Genomic DNA, 17,138 nt, shown 5'->3' on the forward strand with positions numbered 1-17,138 from the left:
TTGAACCAAAAATTTATTGTCGACGGTCAATTTTGACAATTTTCAAAAATTCACAAATTAGAGATTTTTCAAAATTTTTTTTTTTAATAGCCCCAAGTATCCCTTTTGAAACTTACTCAATGCGATTTTTTTAATTGCAATAGTTTTCGAGATTTTTAAAACATAAGTTTAAAAAATATGGAAAATAGTGAAATTTTGAATTTTGCATAACTTTTGAAAAAAATTTTTTTAATTTTTTTCCTTTGGCAAAACTTCGTTATAGGATAAAAGAAAACTTCTGACCAAAATTTGTCCAAATCGAAAGGGGTCGAATCCAACTATTGATCGATTTGACGTGGAATGACCCTTATAGTAAATTAATTTTGAGATTTTTTTTGTAGAACGAAAATTCATCCTTATTTTATTTATTTTAAAAACTCCGAACGCGGATGTTTTTCGGAGTGAAATTCGAAATCACTCTGAAATCACTCCGCAAATAAAAACTCCGGATTCACTCCCTACGCGGAGTGATTAATTACTTCACTCCGGAACTCCGAGTGATGGGAGTGAAATGGGAGTGAAATTCACTCCCGATTCACTCCGGATTTTTTACAGTGTAATGAACACAACAATATTGAATTATTGAAATTTGAATATTTTTTAGAGTTTAATTTGAACCGTTGTCAATTAATGAATATCCTTAATTACAATTATAACTATCATGATTATTAACAATTTGAGATTATTTTTTTATTATTTTTGAGTAAAAAAGATTCCATGACAGTTCAATGAAATTGAACTTCAACCATTTAATGAAGACCACTACTAAATTAATCAGAAACAAAATCATTGCACTGGACAAAAATTTTCAAATTTCAAATTGTTCAAATTTTTTTCTCGTGACTTAAGTTAATGTTTTTTTTTTTTTCAGTATAGAAAAAATAGTAACAAATTCGTTGACTGTTTAACATAAACTACACCTTGATTATTGAAGTTTAATATCGTTAATAAAATTATTGAGAATCTCACTGACCGTTATAGAATTAGTAAAAATTTAAGTCACTGATTGATTTAGTGATAAATTTACAAATTTATCTCATAAAATTACTAGTTTTACGGTGAAAAATTTTTTACTTACTGAATTAATGAACGTTTTACCGATTCAATTTTAGATTGAAGTCAAGAAGAAAAAAAATCAGTCTTCTTTAAAATCATGTTTTATAAATTAAATAAATTTTTTATCAGTACTGCACAACTTTTAAACCAACAATATCTACTTAAGCTTTATTTAGATTTCTAAAAATCATAATACAAAGAAAATGATAATTACCGTAACGTAAATTTAAAGTGACACGTTAAAATTAATGTTTGTAAAAAAAATGGGTCTAAATAATTTATGTAAGGTAGATGGTATATCAAAAGGGACTGGGACTATGTACATAGTCTGGCAGTAATGTTGACGGTGATGTTGATGATGAAGAAGTAAAAGCAGAAGCAGAAGCAGAACTTTGAATCAACAATATACTCATTTTGAAAATCCTCCATGTGCGGCTATTATTAAATTGAAGAGAGGAGAAGTATGGCAAAAGGGTAACCTATGAATGTTATCTACATTATCCTTAGGCTCGATCGTAGCTTGCTGGCTGGTTAGCGTAGATTTAAAGATTATAATCTGGTCGTATCTGCGTGTCGCCGAAAAGCAAAGTATTCTCGTACTCGCTCCCTCGTTTCATCTTTTTCTTTTCATGTATGTAAACGCGAACGAGAATGAGAACGAGAACGAGGATGTGTGGATGTACGAGGTACTCAGATGTACTGACGTATTGTAGATTGTAGAGCTCGGTGTAAAGCTTCCTCGTTTTTCTTTCTCGTCTCTATACTGCTTACAACAGCAGCAGCACCAGTGCAAAGGGCAAGATGAGCTGAAGATATGATTGTGCGAGAGCATGTCGCTTCCAAATCTAATGTGACGTCTGTGTCACGTACTCGCGTTCTTTTATTTATATTTTTCTTTCATGTTTTTACTTTTATTTTTTACCCTTTCTCACCCTTGAAGCTCGACATTATACTGAGTTTCAGTTTATTTATGTTTTTAACCGAAAGGAATAAACAAAAAAATTTGAACAGTTTAAATGTACCGATTAATGCATGAATTTTGACAATGTATGATAGTAGGGAGTATCAAAAAATCAAGAAATTTTTTTTCATATAATCTTGAAATTTTCTCAGAAAATGCTAAATTAAAGATCCTGTTAGAGCATATAGATTAGATAGATACAGTTCGAAATAGATAAATCATTTATATCTAAATAATAATAATCAAAATTTCACCGCTGAAAAAGAAAAGAAAATTTGAAAATTTAGGATATGTTCAACTTTAATCTTAAATAACTTTTGAAAAAGTAAATTTATTTAAATTTTATAAGTCACCTTTTTTGTAATATGAAATTCTAAAGGTAAGAAAATTTGAAGAAAAAAAACTTTGTCCATTTTTTTTAAAACATCTCATTTATCAGGTATGAAGAAAAGAGGAATTTAAAAGTCAAAATTTAAAGAAATGAACTCGTTTAGATGAAGTGATCAAAATAATAAAAATTCTCCAGATCAGTCACTTATTATTATCTACGACAATGTATATAAGATCGAAAATGTACGAATGTACCCCTGAGTAAAGCTTCAGCGATCCATGAACTTGAAAAATAAATGCAAGTATCTGGATGTTCTTATCATCTTTATAAATATAAAAGTCATAGTATGTATACTTATATATGTAATGTGTAATGTGTACTCGAAGATGAGTCTGTTTTTATAGAAGTGGGGAAGAGAAGAGACCGATCACGAAATTGCCCAAAGCGGTGCAGCAATAAGCCATAAAGATACCGTTGTGGATACGTCGTCGTGCACGCTGATGGTGAACCCTTCCTTATAAAGATATGTGTATATATTCCATACCGAGAATAATTATAGACGTGGCTCTCTGCACTCTTCTGCAGTCCACGCTCCGTAAACCCGCAGATTAATCCGCGAGATCCACTCGTGTCTTATTTTATTTTATTTTATCATCATTTTTTTTATAAAAAATATTTTAGATTTTATTTTGATCAGAAAAAATCCCGCTGAGTTGCTTTTTATTTATTAAAAATATGTGAAATTGATGCTCGGAAAAATTAGCATTTTACAATTTTTTAATGTTATGTGGATATAATTTATTATTAGTGAATTTATTTAAATGAGAATTTCATTCGGGTCATCGTGTAAATGATCGTATTACGAGATATAAACATGTCTTATGTTATATGAAAGGCACACCTTGCAGAAGTATTTTGCGATTCGGAAGTCGTCCGATCCGATGTGTCGTTCATAATTTCGGCAAAGTGACTCAAGGAGAAAAATAAGACTTAAGCAAAAAAAATAACGAGAGGAAATATTACACATGTATGTTCGTAAATTCATATACGTAAGGCCTTACCGAACGCGCAACTTTGAAATAAATTTATGAGATTGAAATTATCGCGGTGGCACATAATAAGAGGGATCTAACGTATATAAATTGCAAGGTGCAATCCCAAAAAATAAAAGACCTTATAACTTTATGCGACGTGTCGATATAAAGTTTGCTGTGATAATCGGTGTGCAGGTGTTTCTCTTACGCGTGGCTAAGTTATTTCCGAGACACCTGATGGATTTTTAGGCAATTAACGGTAGTGTCCCCATTAAATTGTTTTTACTCCTTCATTTAGTATAACCATAGCAAAAAATTTTCAGATCCAATCAATAAAATTTTTAGTCAAAGAGTCTTGAAGTTATTTAAAAAAAATAATTTGTTGGAGTATAGACGGTGAATGAAAGTTTGAGGGAAAACATTTTTTATATGGTCTGATATCACCGTATTTATATCAGGCCGTATCGGGACGTATTTGACTTGATATGCCTATTTATAATTTTTTGATGAAAGGTAGTGTTGAAAACCTCCGAAGGTTAGTACATAAAAATCTTTTTTTTATTCTTCTCAGAGCTTTATCTTCCATCGGTTTTTTAGTATAATTAACTAAATAACAAATTTTTATCTAATATAACACTATAATTAACGTAAAAATTTTTCAGAAACTATATAAAAATTAAAAATTGTAATTTTAATTTTTTTTATTCTTATATATGGGTGATTCTCTGTAAGGATGTTTTTTGCTGTCCCAGGCATTGTTTTATTAGGGAATTGTTATTTTGTTACTTAAAAAAAATTATTATGAAAGTAAACAAACATTCCTATTTGGAGCATTGAAAACTAAAATGAAATAAAGTTTGGTTTTTTTGCTATAAATTCGTAAACCACCGAAATAACAGTCCCCTGGGCTGTTCTATTCCCAAAATTAAAACTTTAAGATTAAATTTTAAGTTATTCGTCCATAGTATATAATTTGGTCCATAATATTTATAAACTTAATTAGTTAACTAACAATCTTCTTCAATAAAAAGTACCGAAAATTAATTTGTTCCATTAAATTCATGAAACCAAAGTTTGTCCCAGGCATTTTAAGAACAGTCCCCTGCCAGAAGTTCAAAGCCAAAAAAAAAAATCCAGCGTGCTATTTTACCTATTTTAAGGTTTATAACGATCTAACTAGCTTTAAGTTAATAACCATAGGGCTGTTAGCGCTTTATCGCCATTTTATTTAGTGTCAAAGCACCGTTTGTGCTGGAAATATGTGTCCGGGCCACCTCAAAACTCAGTCCCCTGGCAACTATTTTTATTTATAATTTATTTATAAAATTGGATCCATAAGTCTTAATATTATTCTAATTAATGTAAATATTTATTGAGAACTTGAAAAGTTGAATGCATTGAAATAGTTTAGTTGATTTTTCTCAATTTGATAAAATAAAAAACAGTCCTCTGGCAAACAGTCCCCAGTCATGTTATATTTCAAAAGATACGCAAATATCGAAAAAGCAAAAATTAAATCGGCTGTTTATTTATTATAATTAAGCTGATAGTTTTGTAGCCCTTGTTAATTTTTTTCTAATAAAATCAAAAATAATTTGGTCGGACAATTTTGTACAGATTTAAGATGTCCTTACAGAGAATCACCCATATAGCTTAATACAGTTATATAAGACTAGATCAACTCATATCAGAATCACAAGAAAATTTTTTCACGAGCACGTTTGAAGATTTAGAATAAAGTGTTGCGATTTTGATAAAAATCAAAAAATTATTAATTTTATCAGTTCTTTAGTAATAGAAATAAATTTTTTTTTCAACTTTAAAGTAATTAAAGATTGCTTATGTAAATTTTAAATTAAAAATTGTGTTTAAAATAATATAGATAGAAAAAAAAATAATAAAAATGATTTCTTGGAGTGAATTTAATTTCACAATAAAAATTTTTTCTAGTCGACGAATTAAAATTTAATAATACAACGTAAAAGATTTCTCTACAACGATATTCAAATTTGTATTTAAAAACTGTCGTATAACGATTTCATCTCAGGTATAAGTTTATTCGGTTGTCTAATCCATGACTTAAACGTATATTAAGGTACAACAACGATTAATTGTTATTCACACGGTAATCTAAATTAGATCGGAAGCTCTTATGAGGTTAAAAAACAACGTCGACAGTGTCCACATGAGGTAAGGATATAATAGAATAAGGTTTTTGGTATTAGGTTTATGACTAAGGGGCTGGAGCTGGAGCTGGATCCAGAGGGTGAGGGTGAGAGACTTTATACGAGATTGTATACTTATGTATGTATACATACGTATGAGGTAAGGGAGAGACAGAAGAAGTGGGATGCAGATGAGATCGTATCGCGACTGGCGTTATCGTTGATCTCGAGGCAGGACAATACCGGGTGTTCTTCTCTGTTCGGGAACACTCAAACATCGTTTTACAATAGACTCGAATGGCGACAGCTGCCTGACGCTCGCGCCCTCGCGTATTATAATCGTTTAGCAAAAAATCGTTGGATTGAGTCGTCATTATAAGAGCGCCTTGTATTTTGTTCTGTTCTGTGGATGTTTATACTGAGAATTGAGAATCCATCGCTACACTTGGGAATTTTCCGGGACGCGAAACTCTTGGATATAATACTGACGGTACGCATAACATCCGACCTACCATTATACATTTGAATAAATCTTTCTGAAGAATGTCGACACTGATGACTAAAACCGTTTTCATCCCCAGAAAAGCTTTTTAGATCGCTACTGATAAATATGAGACGTCCCTCGGATAGCTTTGGATTTTTTAAAGTGTCAGTGTGAAATTTCACTGATGTCTTCTTTAGGTATTTACATTTTTTAAATGCTGTATTTTTATTTATGTGAAAATTGATATTAACGGCAATATTTTTTAACACAACTGCGTATCATAATTTAAAATTTTCAAAGATTAAAAACTTCAAAAGAAAAATTAATAATTAAATTAAGATATATTAATTTAAAAAATTATAAAATGTAATAATAATTATTGAACAACATTTTTTTGCAAAAGAAAATTAAAATACGCACAAAGTTATCTTCTTTCATTTTCATGCAACGACTGGCTTTTTGGATGCTTCAAAATAAAAATATTGGCAAAGTTTACCGATAAAAATAATCTTTGAAACGGGAGGTAAATTGATAATATAAAAATTATTCAAAAATTCATAAAATATATTTAAATCATGATATTATTACATTTATTGTTTTTTGTATAATGTTTTATGCCTTATATGGAAAAAATAATATGGAACTCTATAACCCGACGAGAAATTTAAGTTCAGCGGTGGTTCGTTTCGAACTAGGCATGCCGAATTCCAAGTTCGCGCAGAACCAGGAAGCCAAAGTAGGCCCACGTCCCGGAAGTAACGCAGTCGCGAGTTTGGGCCTAACTTGGCTTCCGACTTAGGCGGTGGTTTGGAAACCACACTTGCTAGTGACTATCCAAGCCTCATTCGGTCCAAATTTGGCTACCTAACTAGGCAGCAATTCAGAAACTAAATTCGCACGGAAGAATCCAAATTGAATCCTTTTTTTGTTTTTAGCTATTTTTATTATAAAGCAAAAATTAATAATAATGAATGCTTACTTTTTTTAATTTACTTTTTAAATTTTAAGTATAAATATCGACTTTAGGACAAAATTTTTTAAATATTAAGTAAATAAAAAAAATTTTTTTTTTTTTTTATTTAGTATTATTTTTTTTATATTTTCGGTCATTTTTTTCGCTTTTTAGGGTTTTTCTTACTATGAAGAAGTTTTTTTTGATTGGTCGATTTTATGGGTCAAGGGGGGAGGAAATGATGGAGTTAGATACATTAGTCACACACAACACTTAAATTTACCTCACACTCGCCTTAAGAATAATTATAATTAATAATTATTAATTATTAAAAATTTTACATGTCGAATGCGAGACTCGAACACTGTACCCGACGCACGAGAGCCCTATACCATACCGCGACGCTACGCCGATGATGAGCGACCTCTTGCCTCAAGATACTTATAAGCCCGACACTTCGGCAAACATTCGGTTACCGTTGCAACGGTCGAGTTAGGAATTCCGATATTATACCTAAGTGAGGACTTGCCACAGACTTACCTAGTCAAGTTTCATTTTGATAGACCAAGCTTCAGAATACCTTTAGTTACTGTTCGGTAAGCTTTTGGTTACCGTTATCTCGTATCAATTTGGCAATTCATGGCGTACCGAACTTAGGCATTGCCACAGTTTTGTCTAAATGAGCCCGAGCTCGGAGAATCAAACTTCGGTAATCCTTTAGTTACCGTTATTTCATACCAGTTTGGCAATCCATGACATACCGAACTTAGGCATTTCCACAGTTTTGCCTAAAGAAGCTCGATCGTGGTATGCCAAGTTTCGGTAAACCTTTGGTTACCGTTATTTCATAACAGTTTGGCAATCCATGAAATGCCGAACTTAGGCATTTCCACAGGTTTGCCTAAGTAAGCCCGAGCTTGGTGAACTAAACTTCGGTAAGCCTTTGGTTACCGTTATTTCGTACTAATTAGGCAATCCATGACATGCCGAACTTAGGCATTGCCACAGTTTTGTCTAAATGAGCCCGAGCTCGGAGAATCAAACATCGGTAAACCTTTGGTTACCGTTATTTCGTACTAATTAGGCAATCCATTATATGCCGAACTTAGGCAGTGCCAAACTATTACGAGATTACATCGAATGTGGAATTCTTTTGACATACCAATGTTCGGCTTGCCTAATTTAAAACAAATAAGATCCGAATTGGGCTAGCCTAAGTTTGGAAAGCCAACTTCGCCCCGAACTGATTTTTCGGCATGCCTCACTAAAATTCTAGTCGGGAAATTGGTAATTGAAAAATATCTGTGAAAAATAAGGCAAGTATAAGTACTTTATTTATTTTTAAACTGCAAACAAAATGTAAATATGAACTTTGTAAACTTTTAATGAATAATTCTTAAATTCACCATGAACAAAAATAAAATGAAACATAATACTTGTTGATATTTTAATTCAATTTTTATGGCCGACAAACGATGAAGTGCCGCATCTAGAAAATTATCAAGAAATTTTCAACTTTTATATGCTTGTAATTCATAATAACTTAAATCCGAAAATAAAAAAAGAACTCAACGTGTGAGGTCAGGTTAAATCAGATTGCTTATCGAAATAAACACAAATTAAAGAAATCTAAACAGCGATTATGATTACTATCACATTATGTCACAATTAGCGGGTAACAAATACTCAAAAACCTTTTCAACTAAATAATCATATCAGTAGATAATTCAAACCCGACAATTGATTCCCCGATATCTCAGATATAATTGAGCTACGGTAAAACTTATAATCTGAGATGATCGCCACGTGCCCTAGATCGTCTCGATTACGGGTTACCACCATAAAAAATTTTCTTCTTTTAACTTTTTTTTTCAACTCTGAAATCTCTAGTTCATTTAGTAGCTCAGTACCTGGTATCAGACATCGAGGAAGTTTAAAGTTGACGATCGTGCGTGCATCTAGCCCACACGCCCACCAAAACCAAAAGTCTGCCCTACCAATCAAAGATCCATGCGCGTGTATGTAAAAAAGTTGGTTTTAAAAAATGAAAAACGACACGCTGGGGAGTAAGCCCTCATCCTTATAAAAACGAAAATCCGCAGATCGGAGAATGTTGATAACTCAAAATACAGCTGGCCCTTAGTTTGTGGTCACCAAAATGTCGAGAGGTGCTTTGCCGCCTGCATCGCGCCGTATCTACATGCCATGTACACTCCACCATCAGAATCAGGCTCTCTCAATATATAATAAAGTTCTAGCAATGTGAATTGTAGATGGTACAAGTGATTACGATTCTAGCCGAGACTATAGGACATATTTTGACTGAGACGTCCGTAATTTGGTGGGCATTGTAAGGGTCCATTGTTACAACAATGCCAGTAAAATGTGCAGCACTCGAGTGACGACACAAGCCTCTTTATTTTTTTTTTTTTTTATTCTCTCGCTTTTTATATTTATCTGTGCAAGAAAAGATTTTTTATTTAAAAATCGACACATTTGTATGAAGCCCTCCCTAACTGCCCGCAGTCATTGTCCAATTGTGATCTCATTCAAAATATTGTCGGGGCATCAAATATTGTCATTGCCATGTCAATTTGTCCTCGATTGTTTGCACTCAATATATCAACCAATAAATATAAACAGGTATAAATAAAATATTTTTTGAATTCGTACTCGTACTACGAATTCGGCTCTGTTACAAATTATTGTTTTCATGATATTATATTGTGCATAACGCGTTCTATATGGAGAGGATGTGAGCAATAAATAATATAAATACATGTATTATAAGAGGAAGCAAGAAGCTTGTCTACGAAATATAATAATATGATATTATATTCATAACGTCGGATTCAGCAACAGAATACAGAATATAGCGGTTGGATTACCGACGGCAGGAGGTCTTCCTATTCCAACATCTCATCTCACCAGACCAATTGTTCGACAGATAACGATCCTCGTATTATACAACGCTACCATCTGGAACTGGTTGATGCTTTTATTATTTTATTATTATGTTGACTCCAAGACTTCATTGACTTTTACTTTTGAGTATCACCAAAAATTTATAAGTCATAAACACTCTCGAGACTTTTCAATTTATTCTTTTGACAAAAAGCTCTATTTGGCTCTTTTGTTGTGGTTTATAAATATTTATATGTACACACTGGATTTTTAGTGTGATTATATCAATGAAAATAAGAATAATCAGATACTAATCGGAAAATAATATTTATCTCCAGATAAAGATTGGAAGCTTATATTTACGCTTGATTTGTAGACCCAACCTTTGAAAAATATTAAGATCAGTTGTAGATCTTATATTTTTGATTTTATGATGTATTAATCTTTGTAAAGAGATAAAAATGTAGTAGTGTTTACTCTAGTAGCAAGATAACTTCTGTTTAATCATTTTAAGAATAAATGTCATCAGATCATGATAATTTAGTAGGTTCTCCTACGCAGAAAAAATGATATATAAGTTTTCACCATATGGATAAAATTTGATGGTTAATTCTTTTATTTTCATAAAAAAAAAATTTTTTTTGCGTCCAGAAAATTTTAAGGAAAACCAAAGTTATTTTAGAACAAGAGTGAATTTTCTTAGTTCAAGAAAACTTGACATTATTTGAGAAATTTTGACTTTATTCAAGAAGTTTTTAGTCTAATATTCTTTAACATTTTCTTGATCCAAGAAAATTTACTCTTAAAAAAATATATATATGTTTGTCATATGTAAAAAAAAATATAAAAAGAATTTATACCCATACGCATATATCTTTTTATAAGTATTTTTGTCAAAAATTTATATGAGAAATTTTTTATTGTATGTATCATTCAGAGAAAACATATGTATTTTCATATATGAACAGATGTATTCGAAATTTATGAAAATAAATGTTTTTCAAAAATTATGCATGCAGAAAATTTTTTATTTACGTTTTTTGGCAAACAGACGTTTATATAGATATGTGTTAGAATTTTTAAACATATTTTCATTGATGTTAACATATTAAACACTAGCAGTCCGCCCCGGCTTCGCACGCGTATTTAATAAAAATTTCACCATTAATTATGATGTAATATAGCCTATGTCACTCGGGGATAATGTAGCTTCGCAACAGTGAAAGAATTTTTCAAATCGGTTCAGTAGTTTCGGAGCCTATTCGATGCAAACAAACAAACAAACAAACAATCAAATCTTTCCTCTTTATAATATTAGTATAGATACACATCTTTTCTGTAGAGACTTTTATATGTTTCTGAGTATTCAACCCTATAAAAATAATGTAATTTTGTAAAAATTTCTAAATAGTGCCTATATGTGATGAAATTCATTGCATTGCGGTCACCACACACTCTATTACCTCAAGAAAACTTCTATCCATTCAGCCGAAAATTTCAGGAATTTGGATTCTTAATTATCCTCAAAGGCAAAAACAAATGTCAGCAATGATAAACGAGTAGACCTCAGACCTGGTCCGAGATCCCATGTATAGTATTCGTTGATCGTCGAACAAGTTTTAAAAAACAAGATGCGAGATGATGAGCTATGCATGAATGACCACGGACTATTTTAACGATGGACGATGGAATATCTTAACCGACGCTAAAATTTTTCCTTTCATTCTCCATTCTTAACGATCCATTCAAGACATCACCAGCTATAGTCATAAGTCGTCGATCGTAGACGCTAGCCAAAACCACACCGATCTTCCCGTAAAGATCTAGCTCCCAGTAATATATTACGCCGGACCACAGTAGGTTAATGGTTACCGAAGTATGCTCTTGGCTCAAATTCTCAACCAAAATCAGACAATTTAAATTTTTATCCGGTCCCGAGCGATTTGCTTCTCGATCGCCAAGAAAATTCATGATTTAGGCTTGGACCGGGTGGGTCTCTAAACGATCGTTAAATTGATGAACTTATATGAGGACAGGAACAAGCATAGACCAGAGATCAGAAAAGAAAGAGAGAAGATGAATTCTCAATGATCTGGACCCCTTGAAGACACAAATCTAGAAAAGGGTGTGGCAGTAGCTAAGCAGACTAAAAAACAAAGATTAACTTATATATATATATAAGTAACTTGGTTTTTGTCCGCAAGAAATAAATGTCATCTTCAAAGTATCTTTGCTTTATTATTTTTATTATGTAACTTCTAAGCATGGGTGTTTTTTCGGGATAACAGGATGTCTGATTGGTGTTTTGTCTGTAGATTATCGGTCTCACAAAATAATAATCAAGTGGTACCTAATCTCAAACAATGTTTTTATTTACATTTTTTATCCATTTTCGAAATTTATGTATTCATCATAGTTTATAGTCACTTTACTTTTGTTTTTCTGTTCTATGATTCTTATGTACATACACAACACACCCAAATGTAAGACGATAGAAAAAATAGCAGTGCAAAAGAAGCAATAAATATTTCATCTTATGTTCTGTAACACTTTATAATTTACGTAAAAATCATTTGTAGAAAAGTTTTTGGACTGAAAAACTTACTTTATTTAAGAGAAAAAAATCATGAACCATATGAACATCATTTTTAAGAATTTAATCATTTTTAACGAAACAAAAAAATTCTTGAATAAAATAAAATTATTGGAGACCTTAAATATGATTAAATTAATCACTCATTGCCGTTTTACTTGTGTCTCTTATTTCCATGATTCAATTAAAACAAAAAAGTACGATTTTTTGTGAATTAATTAAAATAGTTAAAGTGACTAAAAAAAAAAAAAAAAAAAGAAACACCTTAAAAAAAGAATAACCAAAAGCAAGAGCAGAATCAAAAGCAAATCATCAGCCAAATTGAATTCTAAGAATTATAAGTTCTGAAAAGATGTGTCCAAAAAAGCTGCTCTGTAAATTCATGGACCACTTTGACGAGTCTCTTTAAAGCGATAGTGGACCAACTACCAACTACTGATGAGAGAGACTCTTTGATCATCCCAAGTGCATGTATAAAAGTTTATCCTCTGTGCCCTTCTTCCACCCATGTGCATCATTTTCTCAACTCATTGCTGGCTCTGTATATATACGCTATAAAGAAATGTATATAAGATCAAGGAGAAGGAGCACTACCACCAGTACCAGCAGCAACGAAGAAAGTATAAAGGGGAGATTGGCAATAGAAAAGAGGTTGGATTAACGTTAAAGAGAAGCGACGGAAGACGAGAGTACCTCATAGTCTATGGAGATACTTCCAGAGATACGCTTCAATCTCGATTCTTGCTCCCGCAGATAGACCCGATATTATTCATCAAGCTTTCTCACTAATTCCATTCATTCCCCGTTCCATTCCCTCCTCCATCTCATCATCATCATCCTCCTCTTCTTGCCGAGGAGTAGTCATAGTCGTTCGTTGCCCCAGCTACATTCTACATTATATATAATAGTAAACTCCAATCTTTTTTACTGCATACTGTATACGTTTTTTTTTTAACCACTTCCTTAAAGTAATCCACGATCAAGTTCCATCCTGCGTCGACACCTTCCGGCTAGATGATAAAAGATATTTTTTCTCCTTCCAAGTGAACAACGGAAATATTGTGGAAATTTTAAGAAACATTGAAAGTCATCTTGTTGACATTATTAATACAAATATACGGAGAAAAAAGATTGTTACACTCCCAAAAATAAAATGGTCATCATTAACTATGTTATAACTATCTATAGATGGTAACGACATGAGTTACTTGAAAAGGTTACTCTTACAATTCTGAATCGAAACTTCGGTTATGCCAAAATAGTAACCATTACCAGATAGAAAAAAAAATTTACTTGAATCAAGAAAATTAAAAAAAAGATTGAAGTTGTTTTGGAGCAAAGAAAAAATTTTTTGTTAAAGAAAATTTAACTTCATCCAAGATGAATTTTTTCTTTTTTAATATTTGTTCGAGTCAAGAGAGTTTATTCTAGAGTCAAGAATTCTCTCTTTCTAGACATTTTACTTGGTTTTATTCATTACTTCCTATATGTTTATATATATTATTCAATTAGTAAGGTTATACATAAATAAATAAATTTATTATGGATATATATGAGAATTCAATCAATCAATAAGCGAGTATAATTTATAAATTTTGATAAAATTAATCACAGCTTGATAATAAAATCATTGAAAAATAATTAACATTATTATTAAATAAAAGAAAATAAAATAAAATGAACAATTTTTAAGAAATTATCGCATTAAAAATTCAACAGCATTTATTTTTTTTTTTTTCAAAACTTAAAAATTATAATTAAAATATACAATTAAAAAGTTTGTTTGAATTAAATTTTTTATTTTTATGATGGTCTCACGATTAATGACCAATATTCTGTCGTTATCAATTTTTCATCGTTATTTTGTAACTTATTGATTTATATACAGTAATTAATAAAATGGGACTGTACCATTTTATATAGTTGTAATTCCTATATATTATAGCGATATTTACTGTTTATTGGGTTAGAATGTAAGATAGTAATTATTAGAAATACAATAATAAATTTTAGTCTGCAAAGTATATCTTTTACAATTTTATTTAAAATGAGATTGGTTGCTACAAAGAATGGAATAAATTACTATTTTCTTATTTCCATGCACATCCTCGTTGCCCTAGAATGGAACTAGGGAATTAACATTTGAAGACAAAAACTCGATGGGAAATTACACACATTTGACATCTGTCTCCAGCGGGTCAAAATGAGCAATCAAAACAACCCTCAGTCGTCACCGCAACTTGTTTAATGACAACTCACCCTCGACGTAATTGAGATAACCACCTGCTGCAAATGTGTCGCGATTACTCAATAAATGTATTACGAATAACTGAGAGGATGAATGATAATTAATGAATTGAATGAATCAATAGAATATTTACATGAATAATTAGCGTATAAATGGATTAAATTACATAAATGGATTAAATTACAATAAATTAATTATTGATAGCGGATAAGCAAATCTAATTGCTCAAGTTATCGAACAACTCGGACGACCAGCAAGTAAATCCAAAGCATATTTGCCGGTTAAACTGAGCGTGAGGTATATGTTTGGACGATTTAGCATCACAGCCACCCTACAGTCTAGTATATCGGTCCGAAAGTGTCTTTGGAAGGGAGAAAAGACCGTGTGCGAACCCCTAACATTTTACCCCAATTACGACTTGCTTCGATGAATGTGTAATATCTATGAATGTACAGATGTAGATGTGTTGTGCTGGATGGATGAATCTTATGCTCAAAGAGCGCACCCTCACCAACCCGTGACCAACCCTTAAGTTTAGTCACACCGAGTGCTAACAGTTATTTATACGGAGTCACCCTCTTAAATTGACCGAGGGATCAAACATCAAACGCTAACCGATTTTACTCTTTTTAATATTATAATAGCATTACTGGTTTTTGATTTAATAATCACTATCACTGTCAATAGTCATTACTGGTATCAGTATAAATAGAAAATTTTGAGTGCTTAAAAAGCAATCTCAAAATTTTTTGTTAATTAAAAAAATTTAGTTATTTTGAAGTCTATGAAAATATTCAAGTAGTTAAATTATGAAAAATTGTTTCTTATCAATTGACTTTTTTCCAATAGGTATAATTTGATGCATGATCTATTTTCAAAAAAATTTATATGATTAATTTACATGCATATGTAGAAGCTAGGGATATTTTATGCGTAATATGTATTATATATTTTTAGCGAATTTTTTAACTGTATAAAAAATAAAAGCAGAAGCTAAAAAAGCTTGAGATTCTCCTTTCTCCCCCAAACGAAATCCAGTAAGAATGCTGCTTGCCAGAGATAAGAGTTATCTGTCGAGTTCCGATACGATAGAATCCCAAGGGTGTACAACATACTGGGGGGTAGTTTTTACCCGGCAAAGCGAGTTGGTAAGCTATACATCCTATTCCGTATACAGTATCATATATATCTGTAAACATATAACATAAATGGCAATACTAGTACCTATACCAACGAGGGTGGTTTTTCTTTCTCCACGGACGTTTTATATGAACCATTGTACGGGCATGATGCATCGTGTCGTAAATACTCTATCAAACCGGACGGTGTAAACCTCATTTTTTCGTATCAAAACCTTAATACTACGCCGTCATTTTATTTCTTTCAGATAACAAAACTGTACCATTTCTGGCCGGACATAAATATGATTTTTTTTTTAAATAAATCGAAGAATGAAGCTTTTACTTACGTGTAATATAAAAAATAAATTCTTATATAAATAAATAAAAAGTTAGTGAAGCTCTTGAGGCGGAAATCTTGTTCGATAGTATCGCGTATGTTTGAAGTATAATTATATGAAATTCACCTGGAGCCACTGCGTATATTATGTACATACATCCATCCATTGATCCGTATGTATGTTTGTGTATAAAATGCGTATATAAAAAATATAATGTAAACAGCAGCTTACTGTGTGCGTTTTCATTTTTCACGTTGGGACAATGCCGTTATGGGCAAAATGAGAGCAAGTGAGACGGACAAAGATGAAACTAAACTGTGCAAAAAAAGAAGAAAAAGAAAAGAGAAGAAATATAACTTTAAAAAAAGTAATAAATAAATAAATAAGAAAGAGCTGCGAGGAAGCGAATTTATATACACAAGATCCTTGGTTGGTATTCGTACAATGAGCGCCTGAGGACGGGGGTGGAGTCGAAAGGAGAACGTGAGAGTACGGGAGGCTCTTATTTGCATACGCGTAACCACCCTGTACTGTGTACACCAGGGCTTATAGAGAACTTTTTAATCTTTTTGCGCTTAAATTACTGGAGAGCAGTGAGCAGAGAGCTATTGGGTCTCTTAAGTCTCGAGGAGAATTTTAAAAAGCATTAATAAACGGCATAGCAGCTCTCAAAAGTATGTACCTCGTAATATTTAATAATCGTGCTGCTGGAGATTAAGTAATAAAACATTTAATGGAATAAAATAATAAAAATGTGCCACTGTATGCTCGATAGTAATTTGGAAACATAAATAAAGTTTGCGAATGATGATTGAATCGATTACTACCCGGAGATTCTACACATGCGTATATGTATTTATTTATGGAGTAAATGGCGAATAGAGATGCAAATATTGGCATCGCTTTTGTATT

At 31.7% G+C, this 17,138-nt stretch overlaps 1 long non-coding RNA gene across 1 annotated transcript; it reads right to left on the reverse strand.

Annotated features, from left to right (window-relative positions):
• Positions 1-245: 245 nt before the first annotated feature.
• On the reverse strand, positions 246-8,372 carry LOC123261792. Its single transcript, XR_006508767.1, has 3 exons — positions 8,353-8,372; positions 800-801; positions 246-345 (listed from the first exon to the last, which is right to left on the reverse strand). It is a non-coding gene; the product is annotated as an uncharacterized LOC123261792 (long non-coding RNA).
• Positions 8,373-17,138: the final 8,766 nt, after the last annotated feature.

The sequence above is a fragment of the Cotesia glomerata genome, linkage group LG3, assembly GCF_020080835.1.
Source record: "Cotesia glomerata isolate CgM1 linkage group LG3, MPM_Cglom_v2.3, whole genome shotgun sequence".
Classification (NCBI taxonomy): domain Eukaryota; kingdom Metazoa; phylum Arthropoda; class Insecta; order Hymenoptera; family Braconidae; genus Cotesia; species Cotesia glomerata.